The sequence below is a fragment of the Cygnus atratus genome, chromosome 3 (assembly GCF_013377495.2).
Source record: "Cygnus atratus isolate AKBS03 ecotype Queensland, Australia chromosome 3, CAtr_DNAZoo_HiC_assembly, whole genome shotgun sequence".
NCBI lineage: Eukaryota > Metazoa > Chordata > Aves > Anseriformes > Anatidae > Cygnus > Cygnus atratus.
The window spans coordinates 61,806,506-61,822,246 of NC_066364.1; positions in this window are offsets into that span (position 1 = coordinate 61,806,506).

A 15,741-nucleotide genomic window follows, 5' to 3' on the forward strand; every position below is an offset into this window, starting at 1 on the left:
TCATAAAAATCTGTGTTTGTGTGCTGCGTTCGCCTGTGTGTGTCCACATTCAGCCTTGTGGGATTTTTTCTCCCAGTTATGACAACTATATTAATTCTTCTGGGCTCTAAACGCAATGCCTGATGCAACAAATATTTTTGCTGCTTTTTCTGGTTGTTGTAGGTCCAGCTCAAAAGTAAAATCATTGCCGCTGCTTTGAGTTAAGTTTTGGTGTTAGACTGGGAGAAAGGATTGTGGTCTCCTTGGCCAAAAGCTAGACAAATAGGAAAAATGCTTTTGGACTAGTGACAGTTACTGTAGCCAGAAACACTTTATGTTACCACTGAAGAGGCAAAAAGGTTATGCAGAGGGAAAAACAAGGAGGAGGCTGCTCAAAGATGTAATGTTTGCTATGTGTCCACAGGTAAGCTGAATACAGAGAGCTGGGAGTGGGGCCTAAAAGTGAAGGGAAAACTGCTCCATTTCTAACAGTACTCTAAAGACATGATTCCCAAGGATGTGATTCCTGAAGACTGTGAGAGTAAGCAGAGTGTGGTGATGATGGTCTGCATCTGTGCAGTCTTTGAGGGTGGTGGTACATGTGAGGGGGCACAGAAATGCAGTGATCTTTCAGCCCAGTGGATTCCTGGGATCCAGTGTGCTTTCCAAAGCTTGCTCAAGTCCTCAGACTGATGAATCATGAAAGAATGGAATTCTGTTGGAAAAAAAATCAGTCTGTTTGATATGTATTATTCTCTTAGGTAACCCTGCAATAATGAACTGGCAGGTTTTTCCCTCATGGGATTTAATTCCTGACATTGCTTCCTCTTGTAGATACATGTAATGTCACAAAGTTGGCAGAGTCCTCAAACCTTGTGTTTGTGAGGTTTGAAGGCTTTGGCCACACACTCTACCTCTTAGCAAAAAAGGAGAAATCCCCTGCTTCTGTGCCAGACAGCATCATTTGTGAGTGCTGAGAGTGGGCTGCCTGTGCTGGGGATTGCCCAACTGCTGACCAAAGAGGAACACTGCAGACCTCCATTTCGTAACCAGATACAGAAACACAAGGGAGCTGTGAGTGCCCTGGAGGTGTTTATGGCAGCAACCACAGTCTGGAAGAGTTCTTGGCTCATGAATAGCTGCAGTCTGGGGTAGTTTTTTTCCCCACATTTTCAGATATGTATGGTTACAATTATCTGTACAAAAGTCATGCATTGGCCCTGTCAGCCAAAGGTCACAAGGTCAGGAGGGAAACCCTGCTCTGAGTAATGAAACCTCCAAGCAGGGTTAGTATTTTCAGCCTTCAAATAAGGAGAACCTTCCTGTCTCCAGCCAATGCCAGGTGTAGCGTCACAGCTCCTCTGCTCCAGTGGCAGCTCTGCATGGGAAGGCCGAGCACGCATGGCAGGTCCCAGAACTCGCATCCCAGATGACTGGTGAATTGCTAGTGGAAAGCCTCCCGGGGTGTAGTGTTGGTGCTGGATTGAGAAGGAAAGGAGCAGAGTGGCAAGGTGCCAGAGCAAAGAGTTTCCTGTGCCCTGGTCACTCTCTAAACAACAGGCGTTGCCTTCCCCTGTGCCCTGTCCCCCTCTGAGGAGAGCACTGGCAGGATTTGCGTGTGTCATCTCACAGGGCATTTGAAGGAAATTCTTTTCCCTGGATCTTGCTCTCACCTGGCTCAGCAGCCACATTTGCCAGGTCACTTTCCATGCTTGCAGTGTGCAGCTAAACCTAGAGCAGGAGGTGCAGCGAGGTTGTGGCTGTACTTTGTGGGGCTGCTGCTGTGTGCTGGAGACTCATCAGCTTCTCTCCAAAGGAGCAGGTATCTGCCCCCCTGGGACGCCTCTCCAGGAAAGGCAGGGCTGTCTTCCACACAGGCTGTGCTGAGGTAATTCATCTCATCATGAGCTGAAATCCGGCCTGCATCAGCTCAGCGTAGTTTCAGGGCTAATTTCACTGGCAAAAAATGGTGTGGCATTCTCACACTGGCTAGTGGTGATCCCCAAAGTGTGGTGTGCTCGAGACTCACCGTCTCAGGTATCACCCTGTTTGTGTTTTTTTTTTTTTTTCAGTTTTTTTTTTTTTTTTTTCCCTGCTGTGAGCACTAGTATAGGTTGCCTTTGGAAGTGTGGAATGAGACCACTCAAACTCCTGTTGGATCTTGGGAGTAACACAAAGATGATTTAGTGAGGGGTAGGGATCTGGCCTGTTTGGATTTGTGATGGTTTGGGATGGCAGCATGACAGAAGCATGGGCTCAGACACTGGGAATTTCTAGGTGGAAGCTGTTGTTCATGGAGGATTTCCTCTCTGTTTCCCTGCAGCTCTGCTGGCCAGTACTAGAGAAGAGCAGCAAATTCATTAACCCAGTCATCTGGGGTGAAGCATGCACCACCATGTCCCTGTGAAAAACAGGGGGGGCGCAGGCCTGGGACAGACCCTGGAGTGCTCCCGAAGGAGGGTCTGACTTTGTCTGAGGGAAAGGTGTTGTCCACACCGTCGGGCCCACATGAGGAGAGCAGCTGTGCCAGCAGCTTTGAGGAGGTGTACGGCTTGCTGGAGTCCTGTGGCTAATGCAGAGATTTTCCATAAGAAAAGAAATGGTCTGTGCACCGGTCTTTGGGTGTGACCTCTTTATGGAGGTGAAAGGCAAAGGAGTATAAGCCATCCAGGCCTGGGTGCCTGTGTTTCACACAGACCTGTGATCATTTCTGCAGGTCAGTCCTTGCTGTGCCATGGTCCTCCATGTCTACCCACTACATCCAACCAAACCTCGTGCGGGGCTTATCCAGGTCTGCTCTTCCACACTGCAGATTAAAGAAGGAAATGTTGTGTGCGCTGGCAGATAAATGCCTACACGCTAATCTGCAGTGTAAGGGATGCTGCTGAGGGGTATACAGTGCTGCGGTGCTGGGTGGCGTGGACTGGTCGAAAACCTGAAGAATAAGCAGCAGGTCCCGGGCGGCCCGTCGCGGACCGAGTGGGAGGGAGCAGGCCCTACAGATCTCCATGAGAAGCGCCACTCGCTCGGCAGGGAGAGTGGAGCAGGCTGAGCCTGCGGTTCACATCTCTTTGTCAATGGCATCCAGCCCCTGGCCTTGGGAACTGACTGGCGGCAGTTTGCAAATGTATGTGCTTGGCTGGGAGCCTGCCGCTGCCTTTGTCCTCGCGGCGCAGGGGGGCTAATAGGGAAGCCGGAGCGTGTCATCCCCGACTGCCACAGCTTCCAAGCGGTAACATGATGGGCAACTTTTCAGACAATATCCAACATGAACATTCAAGGCTGAGCCTATTCTTCTTCTAGACACTGGTACTGACTGATTCCACATGCTGTTTTCCAGACTCGGTTGCTGTAACAAGCTAGAGCCCTGAATGTGGACCATCGTCCTCCTGTGGAAAAGGCCCAGAGGGTCCAAAGGAGCCAAAACCACTTGGACCATTAAAAGCTGATTGCCTTTGAGCATTAGGTATAATGCTGTAGACGTAAAGTAACAAAATATTTGTGTAGAGTTTCATATAACATGTACAAAATTATTTGTATTTATTTCATTCTGCTTTGTACACCCTCCTCCCAGTACTTAAATGCAACTTGCATGGATCTGTACGCATTTAAAGGGAAAACTGCTGTGCTGCACCATGTGTGAAGGTGAGCTAATTACATTTTAGAGAGTGTTTGAGATGGGAGTGATAATGGCAGAGGAAAGATGAGCCTTCTCCTCACTCATGGACAAATTTGGATCAGGTGGCAATACTGAAAAATCCTCTGGAGCTTCCATTGAACTTGAAGTGTGATTTTTTTTTTTTTTTTCATTTTTCATATTTTCTCTGGAAGGATTAGAGGCTAATTATTCTGGAATTTGCTAATGGGCAAAGGCAATTAACAGAGAGACCTTGTTTATCCCAGATTTGATACTGGATCCCAGTGCTTCCAGGTAGCTAAGCATCAATGTCATTGCTTCCTGCCGCTGTCGTCTCTCTTCTTCCAAGTCACAAGTGGGTGGATTGCATGTCACAGAGCAAGGCAAATGGAAACATGCATAAAGACACAGGGGGAGCTGGACATTTATGGATGAGGTGAATTGAAAATTATGTCTAGTCCTCTGATGAGTGCATGACTGCCATGGCTGAAAGTTGGTGATGGTCCTGCTTTGAGTGGGAGGCTGGACAAAATGACATTTGGGAATCCCTTCCAACCAGCACTGCTCCAATCCGCAAGTCCATGATACTCAACCTGGTATGTTCTGCTTACATTTACAATAAAGTACAACTCCCCTAAACTTGTACATAGCTTGAAAGTTCTGTTGGATTTGGTACTCTCTTACTATTTTCTTATTGCTGAAAGCATCCCAGGACAATTTATATCCAAAAGGCTCAGTCAGCTGGGCCTACCCCTCAGCCTGAGTTGCGGTATTGATTCTTTGGGAGAAAAAAAAAAAAAAAGGGCTACAATCTCATACCCATGTCTGTAAATGCTGTCAGATGACAGTGAAAGACAGACATTTTTTGGTACTCCAGTTACAGCTCAGATTTCTTCTGCCAGAAACACAGTAGTGGTAACATTTGATTTGTAAATCTGGCATACAGGCATCAGCCCAGTCGAAAACAATCAACAGAAGCCATTTCCTCAGTGCAAGTAAATATATTGACATGTGTTGACAATAAACTGATTTTGTGCACTTTTGGAAAGGCAGACAGCATCTCACATGTTTTAACTGCTTAGCTCCTCTAAAAGACTATACAGGAAAATATCTTTCATAGGCTATAGAAGGCAGCTCATCTTTCATATCTCTCGAGTCGTCATGATGTCCTCTAATTACAAGAATATGATTTTTACAGAATATTCATGCTGTATTGAGCGTGACAATAATACGTTCAAAAAGTATGTATAAAACATATGCTTTAGGATATGTGATGGAGTTAGGGTTGTTAAATAATAATTTTTATCCTGTTACTTCCAGTTAAAATATATTAAAGTATTAGTTATGGCTTGGAAACCATTTGCCATCTTTGTTCTAAGGCATTCATTTCTTATCAAATGATTAAACTGCGTAAATATCCTTCCAGTATTGTCAACAATCAGGAAATATGAGACTTTGTAATAACTGAGGCTAGTACTTCTCATCACCAGATCTTAAATGGCTGTGTAATGAAGGTAAATATTTCTGTTTTACAAGAAAGAAGATTAAGTTTGTCCACCCGAATGGCCAGCTCAGTGAAAGATTGTCTTGTCCTGAGGAATCAAAGAATGAGGTATTTACTTGTCTGACAGATTTAGGAAGCAGACCCTGAGAGAGTAGCTCATGCTTGGTGGGTTTTCTGGCACAGAGTAGAACAAGAAAAGGCTGCTGGATCCTGCCCAGGTCTCTGCTGGAGCTGCACAGGCTGCATGGCTCTACCAGGGGAAGCAGAGGCTGCAGACCCTTCCACCGGCAATCACCTGTCAGCACGAGGTTATGCCAGCACATCTATATTAAATGGAAATTGGAACAAAACCCTAAATAGCTCTTCCTCCTTGTAAGGTCATTGTGCCTGGGTGCCTTTGGGCTCCCAAGTGCTTAGCTGGAGGGAGTATAGCAATGATTTTTGTGTGAAACTTTCATTGTTTATGGACAAAGGTCTATTTTTGAAACCAGCTGAAGCCTGGGAGAAACTTTGCTAGAAAAGAAACGTGCTGCAGGGAAAACAACCTCCCATGACAATGGGGAGAAGTCCTGGGTCTGAGCCTCAGGCTTCAAACAGCCCAAAATCTGATACCTCTCAGGCTCCTTGGACGTGGATATGTAGGAAACTAATGGTAAGAGTCTAACGTAACCAAAGTGCTCACCTCTGGTTTGGGGCAGTGTTTGAAGAAGAGGGAAGCAGAATAAGCATATACACGTATGTTATCTGAGACAAGGAGTCCCTCAGCAGACAGAGAGCAATCCTAGATCCATAATGATCGTAGGCTCTTTCCTGACAAGCAGATTTCCCAGTACCTCCCAGCTTCTCGCTCCAGCTCTCATCAGGCTTCACAGCTTTGAGTCTGCCGGGGGCTCTTTTCAATGGCAGTGAGTTCCTTCCCTCTCTTCTGCTCCAAAGAATAGAAAAAGCAGTCAGTGCAGTAAAACAGTCTTTCACACTTTCACTTTGCTAGAGTAATGTCTTAAAATCCAGCTTAGAACATGAACATTATAACCCCCTGGTGAAATTCCTACTTGCAAAAAGATGCGCTCAGTGCCGGGACGGTTGCTTGCTGCAGTTGTCACTGTGTGGCAAGGAGCGAGGCGCGCAGTGCTGCTGCGCTTGGGTGCGCTCGCAGGGACAAAGACCTGGTGTCAGCCTCTGCCTTGAAGTCAGGGATGTGTCGATTCATCCCTTGGAGAGATGTGTGTAAATAAAAGCAGCATATTCAGTGCAAGCTGTTTGTAAGGAGACTGCTATAATGCAGTTCATGACACTATTGCACACGAGGATAGAAGTGACACCTATGGAAGATTTTGACGTCATCTCCTAAACTGCTGCTGACATGAGCAGCCAAATCTGCACCCATTTTAATTGTGTTTATGCCATTTGTTACTAATGTTGCTTGGAGATATCTGTGGACAGAAACAGACACAGAGTGTGCAGACAGGCTGTTAACTAACGGCAGAGATTTACTAATTAATGACATGGTAGGGCACCTATTTAGCATTACTATGCTAATACTTATTACTATTTAAGCTGCGTTCAACTTTAAGCACGGGCTTAAGCTGTTTCATGTCAAGGACACTGCTAATACTATGCTGAATCGCCACATAAAATTGTAGAAGAAATTCTGCAGTGCTTTCTCAGAGTACTGGCTTCGCACATGCTACTGCCCTTGAGAGACTGAGAGGCATTTCCAGTAACATTAGGATGTAAAAATAAAATAAAATTGGACCCATACCATTTTCAACTGTATTTTACAGATTAGTTAAAATAGATATTGTTCTGCACAACTTGAGTTGAAAATGTCAATTTTCCTCCTTTTTTTGGGAGTCATTTCTCTCAAAATTTGCAGGGCTTTATGTTTATATTTTTGTACAAGACTAAAACTGAAGCAGTAAATAGCTCAGTTTTCAAAAAAGAAGTTTCAGGTAAACATTTTGAATGTGGTTAAAAAAATTGGTTGACAAAAAAAAAAAAGGAAAATCTTAAGAAGTTATTTCACCTTTCACTGTTAGCATTTTATTCTATCAAAGAAAAGGTAAACATTCACTGAAAAACAGATTATTCTGTAGTAACTTTACATTTATGAATCAGTTCTCACTTGAATTACTCACTTCTCACTTGAATTACTTTTTGGAAAAGCAAAAATTCATAGAGTTCTCATTTCCAGATGCCTGAGAAAAAGTTCTTTGCAGAAGGGAAAAAAGAAAAAAAGTGCCTTTGAAGCCCCAAGCTGAGGGGAATAATGGTACTTCGAGTCATCTCTAAAGGTCTGCCCCAGAGATTATGCTTTAATTTAGGAGAGCTTCGCAGGGTGTATTCCCTCTCATCTCCCAGGGCGTCTCCTTAAAAACACCCAGATTTTAACAATGGATTTTTAACACTCATCTCATCTACTGCTCTCTGAAAATTGTAAGGTACTCGATGAGGGCATCTTTTCCTAAGCGCAGCCCTGACCTGTAGCAGTGTAGGAGCACAGTGCATGCAGGCTGCATAAGGACAGTGAGTGTTGTGTCCGGGCTGAAGCAAGCAGTCAGAAAATTATCAGCAGCACATTTTCTGCTCATGTTCTAATGGAAAAAACTTGATGATACACTTAATTTACCAAGATGTACACAAGCACTTTATTATTTTCTCTTGCATCTGTCATTAAAATAATTGGCTTAAATGTTGTATGTCTCATTGAAAAGGACCCAGTTAGAACTATGTTTAAAATACACACTGTAACACTGCTTTGCTGTGGAGCTAAGGGACAAAAGTATTTCCTAGGTGTACAAACAACATGACAGAGCTTGATGTGATAAACCCAGAGCTTAACAGCCATTGCTGTCGAGTAGAAGTCCCATTATTTTTGTAAAAAGAAACACAGCTTTTGATATAAATCCAGTTCTGTTAAAATTTCCTCAGAGATCATACTGAACAAATAAATGCACTAATAGCATTAGACTGAGTCAGAATTTAGCACGGACTTCTTTTTATAAATGGACAGAAGAAGCCATGAATTTGTATTTCTGTAAGAACCCAACTTTCCTGAATGGCATGTGTGGTTGCTGTGCTTTGGTCCCTTTGGCAGACACATTTAACGTTACCCACGCTCTGCCTCAAATGATGCAAATGACTTTCCAGAGCTATTTGCAAAGCGCGTGAAACATTGCAAGCGATGCAGCGTTATCTGTGTGCGGTTTTACTAGGGGTATGATTGAATTCTTTGCAGCACAAGAAAGCAACTAGTTATTTTATCGTGCCAGAAGATTGGTAACTATTTATTTACACATTTATTATCTGCTCTGCTCCGAGAATAAAGAATGAGCCTGAACTACAAAAGCTGAGCCTGCATGAAGGCCCATCAGTCTCTCCACACTTCTGCTGTCAACCCTATTATAGGGGAAACATTATTCAAACTGCAGGCTCCAAACTCCCAGGTAACTAGAGACAGCAGGAAGCTCTGTTTGATATCAAGTATATTCTTTATCAACCTTTTTGTTGCGATGGGAAGAAATGATCTAACTTTACTTTCATCTTGCTCTGTCCTCACATCACCCAGTAGGTGAATTGCTTTATTGGTGAGCCTTGGCCAAAAGCTCTTTGATATACGCTGCCCTTTGCAGCCATAAATTTTCCATCTTTCAGACAAGGTTTGAGACTTTCCCTGTCCTGCTATTCTACCCCTAAGCGATTAGATGCTCTTTTCAGAATGAAAGATGAGCTTTCATGGAAACTCTTGGCCCTCTCCTAGGTACCATAAAATAGCCATAATTTGATTTTCCTAGCGCTGATAAAAGTTGCAGACTTATCACCTGCAGGCGGGCTGGTGCTGCGCCTGGCGCCAGCACAGCTGTGGCACGGAGGGCGGCGAGCTCCACCCCGGAGGCACGGCCAAGCGGGGCTGAGAAGGCAAAAACTGGGGTGTGCTGGGCATGGACCCGCGCTCATGGGGAGCACAAAGCCTGGCGTTCCCCGGTGAGACCCCACATGGGGAGCCGATGGAGAGATCTGGACAAACAGCCACCCTGTGTGGGTTTTGGTGGTGTTTGAAGTGATCCCAGGGAGGGATCTGCACAACGCTGGCTCTTGCTGCCATGGCAAGCAGGTGGAGGATGCCCAGTGGTCCCAGGCACCCTGAGCTATGCACAGGACTTCGAGGAAATTGGCTTTGAGCAAGTCCCTAGGACAACACTCATGCTTCCCCAGGTCTTTGGAAGTGCCAATGTGAGCTCTGCCAGTCCTGATGCTTAGTTCTGCTCTCTGTTTTATCCCTGTGAGTTGGGGGATATAATAAACTGCTTCCTACCCTGCGGTGCAGAGGGGCTGACTACACCGGAGCTTTGGGCACACCAGTGCCAGGGACTACTGAGGGCTGATGTCCCAGGGACATCATGAGCAGAGCCAGCTAAGAGCTGGCGGCATCCTGCCTTCGCAATTAGATGTCTGTGATTTAATAAAGACAGCTGGGGAATTCTTTATTTATTTCTCTCCTGGAAAAGACCGATGAAAGCAATTTTTCTCAGTTTGGCCAAAATATTTCTTTGACAGCTTTCGAGTTTTCATTAAAAATGAAAACAAAAAATGTTGTTGCCTGAAAACTAAGCATAAAAGCCTTTTGGATAGCAATAATACTAATGCAAGAACATTTCGTCTCAGACAGGAGTTTCAGAAGAAACCGGTAGGCCAAGTGCAGCAGCATTATGCCTCAGACTCCCATGAGATGGAGAACCCACTGCTGTGGCCTGGTATGCAGGCTGCCATTTTATTTCCCAGTGGTTTCATCTTTGCTGGGACTCAGATGCTTGTTGTAGCTGAAGACTTTAAGCAACGGTGAGTGAGCGGGGAGACCCTAAGCATGGCTGCGGGCTCCTTCCAAGTCATGTCACCTCCCAGCTCCTGTTGAGGTTGCCAAGGTGGACAGGGATCAGTGAGCCAGAAATAAATTTGTTCACACAGCCTCTCAGTGAGAGCTGGATGAGGGATGGCAGAGGACCTGACCCACTGCATCCATGCTACCAAAGGGTCCCCATGGAGTGAGGATCACAGGGCCGAGGAGTTGGACCTAACATGGTGATGGTGGGGGTGCTCGACCTTTACAGCTGAGCACAGCCCTCAGGGATGGCACAGGGATCAGAATGAACCCACATGACTGCCCAACCAACACCACCACTCCTCAGATGGAGGAGCTGCCTCCAGGGGCCTGGCTGTCAGGAGGCCGAGCCGAGGGCCGTGGGGAGGCCGGGAGTGGCCGGCTGCCCAGCGCCAGCAGCACCCGGGCTGGGCGGCTCCAGCCAGAGCCCTCAAGAATGGAGAGGGTCCTTCAAAAGGAGAACAACCTTCGACCCCCAGTCATCATTTTGGCCATCAGGTCAACAGTTGTTCCACAGAACATCGGCAATTGTCTTTCTCCTTGTGTCAGGAGGCTCTTGAAACATTATACGAGGATAATTAAGTGGTGAATAAGGGTCAGTGTGGACAAATAAATCAAACTGATAGTTTGAACACAGACTGATTGAGCAAAAACAAGGAATTCTGCCATGCCTGTTAGCGCTGCTCTTGATGTTAACTGACTTTGTTAACATTACATCCAAAGGCAGCAAGTGGGAAAGCTTTGTGAGGAATCAAAAGCTGAGCAAAGAGACATGGGCTTTAATTGTTCAGCTTTATTTTTGAAATAAAGACATGCAGTGCATCAATTTAGCTGACTTTAATGGACCACAAAACTGAACCTATTCTTTAAAATGCTAATTGAGTTTGAAGATTCTTGCCTCTCGCAGAACAGGGATGCAAGAAATGCCAGTGCCACATTCAGATGTGTCAGAAGCTGTCGTACAGTTGCCTTTGGAGCAAGTGGGTAAAGTGCACACCATCATGCAAGAGCAATGTGCATACAACAGGATAGCCTATCCACAGAGGAGAAAACATCCAGACAAATAACGTCTTTGTATATACAGTGCCTTATGGACGTTTAAGTCTTTGTAGATATGATAATATAACATTGGTGAGGGACATTAAACCAATACTGTATTGCAAACCCATGGGGTGGACTGCGTGAAAGATTTGTACTCAAACCCATGAAAGTGAAGGTCATTCACTTATGTTAGGGAGTAAGGGATGAAAAAGGGGTAGTAAGTCCCTAAAAGACTTTTTAAGGGAAATGATATGTCCACGAGTGCATGTGTTTCTAATGAAAATATGTGATGGACAAGGGAGTATAACATCTACATCTTACTCTATAAAAAGGTCTATAAAAAGAATAAGTGTTGATAATAAAATAATCATGTTGACATTTCAGGGTTTTGTTTTCAAAATACCAAGACCATCCCGCCAAGTCCTCTATGTGTCTTTTCTTCTCCAGCTGCAGCAAACGCTGAGTCTATCTTTTGCTTCTGCTCTTTCCCTGGCACCAAACAGAAGATGCAGGGTGCTGCTTGTGCTGGGACCTGTACTTCCATGTGCTGATACCTCAGAGAAGGAATGGTTCTCATGCTACAAGTGGCTGTGTCATTTTCTCAGCAGATGGAAGTACAGAGAGTTACAGATAAAGATGATCATAAAGCAGCTTCTCCTACATGTGTTGCCTTTACCAGAGCACTGGGTACAAACCACAGCATTTCTGACTTCTAGGATCAAGCCCATGTATTTAAAGAAGGAAACTTGTCTTGCTACACATCCTAGCAATGTTCTATTAAAAATTAGTCGTTGTCTTTCTGTGCTGCTACATTTCATTTCATACACACCTGACTATTATTTAAGGAAACAATTCTAAATGGTAAAAATCATTTTTGAAATTAAAAATGAAGATTGAAATAACACAATGTTCTCTTTCGTTTAGGTAACTTCAGTTGTCTCTAAAGCAGAGTTTGCAGCAAATATTAATAATGCCTTGACTATTTTCTTTCTTACAAGGTAATGTGCATGGCACATAACAGACACATAAAATGTGTCTGCCCCAAATATTTTACAGTTTCCTTAAGACAAATATGAAATAGGAGACCTAATATAATTAACTTCATGGCTGTTACGTGACTTGAGTCTGCTATGTTTCCACAGCGTGTTATTACACAGTATCTTAGTGTATATTTATTTTTGTGCGGTAGGAACTTTCCTTCTGACTGGGCTCCAACAAATTTATTATTGCTGGGCTTTCACACTGTAGAGCACAGCACTGCTTCTTAGGAGAATGCTGTGAATGCTTAAACATAGGGAGCTGGTACTTAAATTCGCAACTGGACTACAGAAAAGCAAGCAAGTTATAAGAGATAAATTTAATAATAAGCATGTTAAAAAAAATTCTATGGGAAATGTATCTGCACACCCACATGAATTACGAGGGTTTGCCAAGAAAGGTGTAATGGATTATGGTGAAGGATGAAGGGGAGCCCACACCATAACCAATCAGCCTTTTACTTAAAGGTCAGGACATTCTGTCTGGGTCCACTTGAGTTTTTGATTCTGCCGTTTCACTATTCAGGGGCACAATGTAACTGTCAGTCTCAACAACGGTTCCTCGAGCCACTGGCTCCACTGCTCGCAGGGCAACACACAATATTTCACAGCCACAAAACAATTCACTGTCTGCATAGGCAAACCATATGATTTCCATGGGGAGCAATATTGACACACCCTACTGAGCGCTCTTAAGGGAACTCTTAAAAGAGTTACATCTTTAAAAAAGAAAAAAAGAGAAAAAAAAAAGAAAAGAAAAAGGCCTATGGCTTCACTATTCTTATCTATGCCTAAGTAACCAAATAGCATTTTAATGCTCTGTCTCTATGAGATGAAGTTAAATGCAAATATTCTCTGTGCCTTCTGCCCCCTTTCTCATTTCAGCAAAGGGAGACAGTTTTACTGCTATGCAAAGTCTTTTTGGTCCGTACGTAGTAGCATGATAGATACTAGGAAAAATTTAGCACGTGAATGATGGCCTGCTTGGATTTTCCCCAGTGAGTATTTACTGCATTATATTATTCATTTCCAGCCCTAAGATAAATCCAGAGGCTGGTACGAATTTATAAGCGCGGAGGGCCCTGCCGACGGTGCGTGCAGCTCTAGTCTGCTCCTTGTGAAGGCATCTAGCTGCTGAGCACTGCGAGGGGATGCTGTAAGGCAGTGGGTGAAACTCTGCCCTGGAGGTCAGGAGCAAGGAACCACAGACGGGGCGAAGAGCTGGAGAGCCTCTGCAGAAAACAGGCGGCAGCTTCCCTCCAGAAGCCCTTTAGCCAGGCTTTTATTTCGGTTTTTAAAGTCATGCATCTCGCTTATCACAGGCTTCAGAGCATGTAACTGGATGTCTTGGGTGATGGGGATGGCCAGGTGCCCCAGCCCGGCCTGCAGGCTGCTGCCCGGGCAGATTTTCCACCTTGCAGTGCTAATGCTGCGATCGCTCTTTAGAAATGAATTTTATCTCATTGTTCCCACAGCGCTCCCCAGCTCTATTCAGACGACGCAGCCAACTGCAAAATAGAAACGGCGTCGGAGCATTGCCGGTGCCTGGCTCTGGCCCCTGGCTGCAGGGGAGGCAGCACCCTGACCTTCACAGGGAAATGCAGGTGGTGAGCGCTGCCTCGCTGAGATGTGGGCACAGGGCTGGTGCCAGGGACAATGCCCTGGGTGCTGTGGGGTCTGCAGCCACCCTGCTGCACAAGCAGTTCAGGGGACGCAGGCTGGGCTTGCTGTCCCATGGGCCAGGCTAGCAGCACCTCTGAGGGCTGCAGGGCTCATGAGCGCTGCGGAGACATTACTTGCAAGAGCTGCACGTGGGCGCTAGCCACGGTGTGGCAGGCACCTTTCCCTGGGTCCCAGGGCTGTGGCAGAGCAGGCGGCTTTGCAGCTTTCCAGCAGTGTGGGCTGAGCCTTCAGCAGAGCCCTGACACGCTGCAGTACCCCCCCTGCCAGTGCTACACTTGCCTATTGCTGAAAAGCTTCCCTCTGTTAAAAGGGGGGGAAGAAACCGTCTGGCAGCTGCTCGGAGCCCAAGGGAGCCTGGTTTGTTTTAAAAACACCATCTTCTGATGCTTCCAGAACAAAATATCGTAGGGCTGGCTTTCCCTTTTCCCCTCCTGTTAAAGCTTTCAGGATTTCCTGCTTTAAGGTTGCTTTGTTTTTGGTGGAAAATTATTATAAAGCAGAAATTCTTCCTCCTGATGAGCTTTGCTTACATTTCAGCCATCTGTTGCCCGGGCAGCCCCATCCAGGCTGGTGACGGCATGATATAATGGTCCCTTCTGGCCCTCAAATCTCTGAAACTGGTGCGGCAGGACTGTGCTCAGCAGCGAAAGCAGGACAAACATATGGACCAAGCTCCACTGCTGCTTCCTTGGTCATGCTGGCCTGCTGCTGGATGGCAAACGATGACCCTCCTCAGCATCTTGCTTCAAGCTATGTTTTGGGATGCTTTTGCTTTTCACAAACTATTGTCATGCAGCAACCTGATCCCTAATGTTTCTGTCAAAAATGGGGCTGCAGATACCAGGCTGTGTTAATCACCTGCAGGCACTTTTTTCTGATGTCCACCCATCTGCAGCAGGCACTGCAGCGCACCATGGCACCTCCCTGCATTCCCGTTGGAAAGGGCTTGTCACCAAGGGAGGTCTGCACTTGTTTTGCCTCAATTTCTGGGCAAAGTATGCTCAGTTTATACGAAAAAAAAAAATGCTCATTTTCCTGTGCAAGCTATGAAGGAATGTCAAATTCAGCCTGACTTCACAGCTGAGGGCAGGTTTCCACCAGTACCACAAAAACGCCCCTGAGAGCCCCCTGGGCTCGGCAGCTCTGCTGGATGCACAGACCAAAACCAAACCCCACCTCTCGTTCTGGGGCTGTGCAAGTTCTGCATCACAAATGGGGATAAAGCAGCACAACATTTTTCTGCTCAGTTCAGTCAAGGCTATAATCAAGGCTTATTTAAAAGCGGGACTTAATAATCATGTGCTACCATTAGGTGGGGAGTATACAGTCTGTGGCTGGATGTAGCCTATGATTTCATCGCATCCAGCCCACCATCAGCTGGTAGAAGCCCCTCTGGTGACCACTGCCAGAACAGTGCTCTAAATTTATCCCAGAGCTGGGAGCCAGGAAGTCTTGGGGATCAGCAGAGACTCCAAGATCTGTCACTGATCCCGTCACCTGCCTTTTTCCACTGGGTGTAACTTGATCAGAGCAGAGAAACTTGCCTTACCATTCAGTTGTCCGGGATTACATTCTTCGTTCTCGAGCAATGAAATGTTGTTATTGGCAGAGAAGAGCTTTCTTCTGAAATGCTACTGATCCTAGGAAAGATTGGCATCCCATCTGCATGGCCAGAACCAGTCAGGAGTGCTGCTGTACCTGCAGAGTCTGGGAAGGAAAGAAATCCAGCAGGGACCTGGAGGTCCCGGCACTTGAGAAACTCCTTAGAGCAATTATAACAAACTTAGAGCTCCTTGAGCTGCTTTTGCAGTGAGAGGAAAAGAAAGAAAATAAAGTAAAAAAAAAAAATTTAAATAACACTAGAAGCCAGCTTTGTATATGTGTGCAGTGTAGCGAGGGGCTGGGTTACTTATGAAAAGAAGCCAGCTGTAAATAGACTTGTTCCTTGTCAGGGAGGATGTGCTCAAAATATCTTCCACAA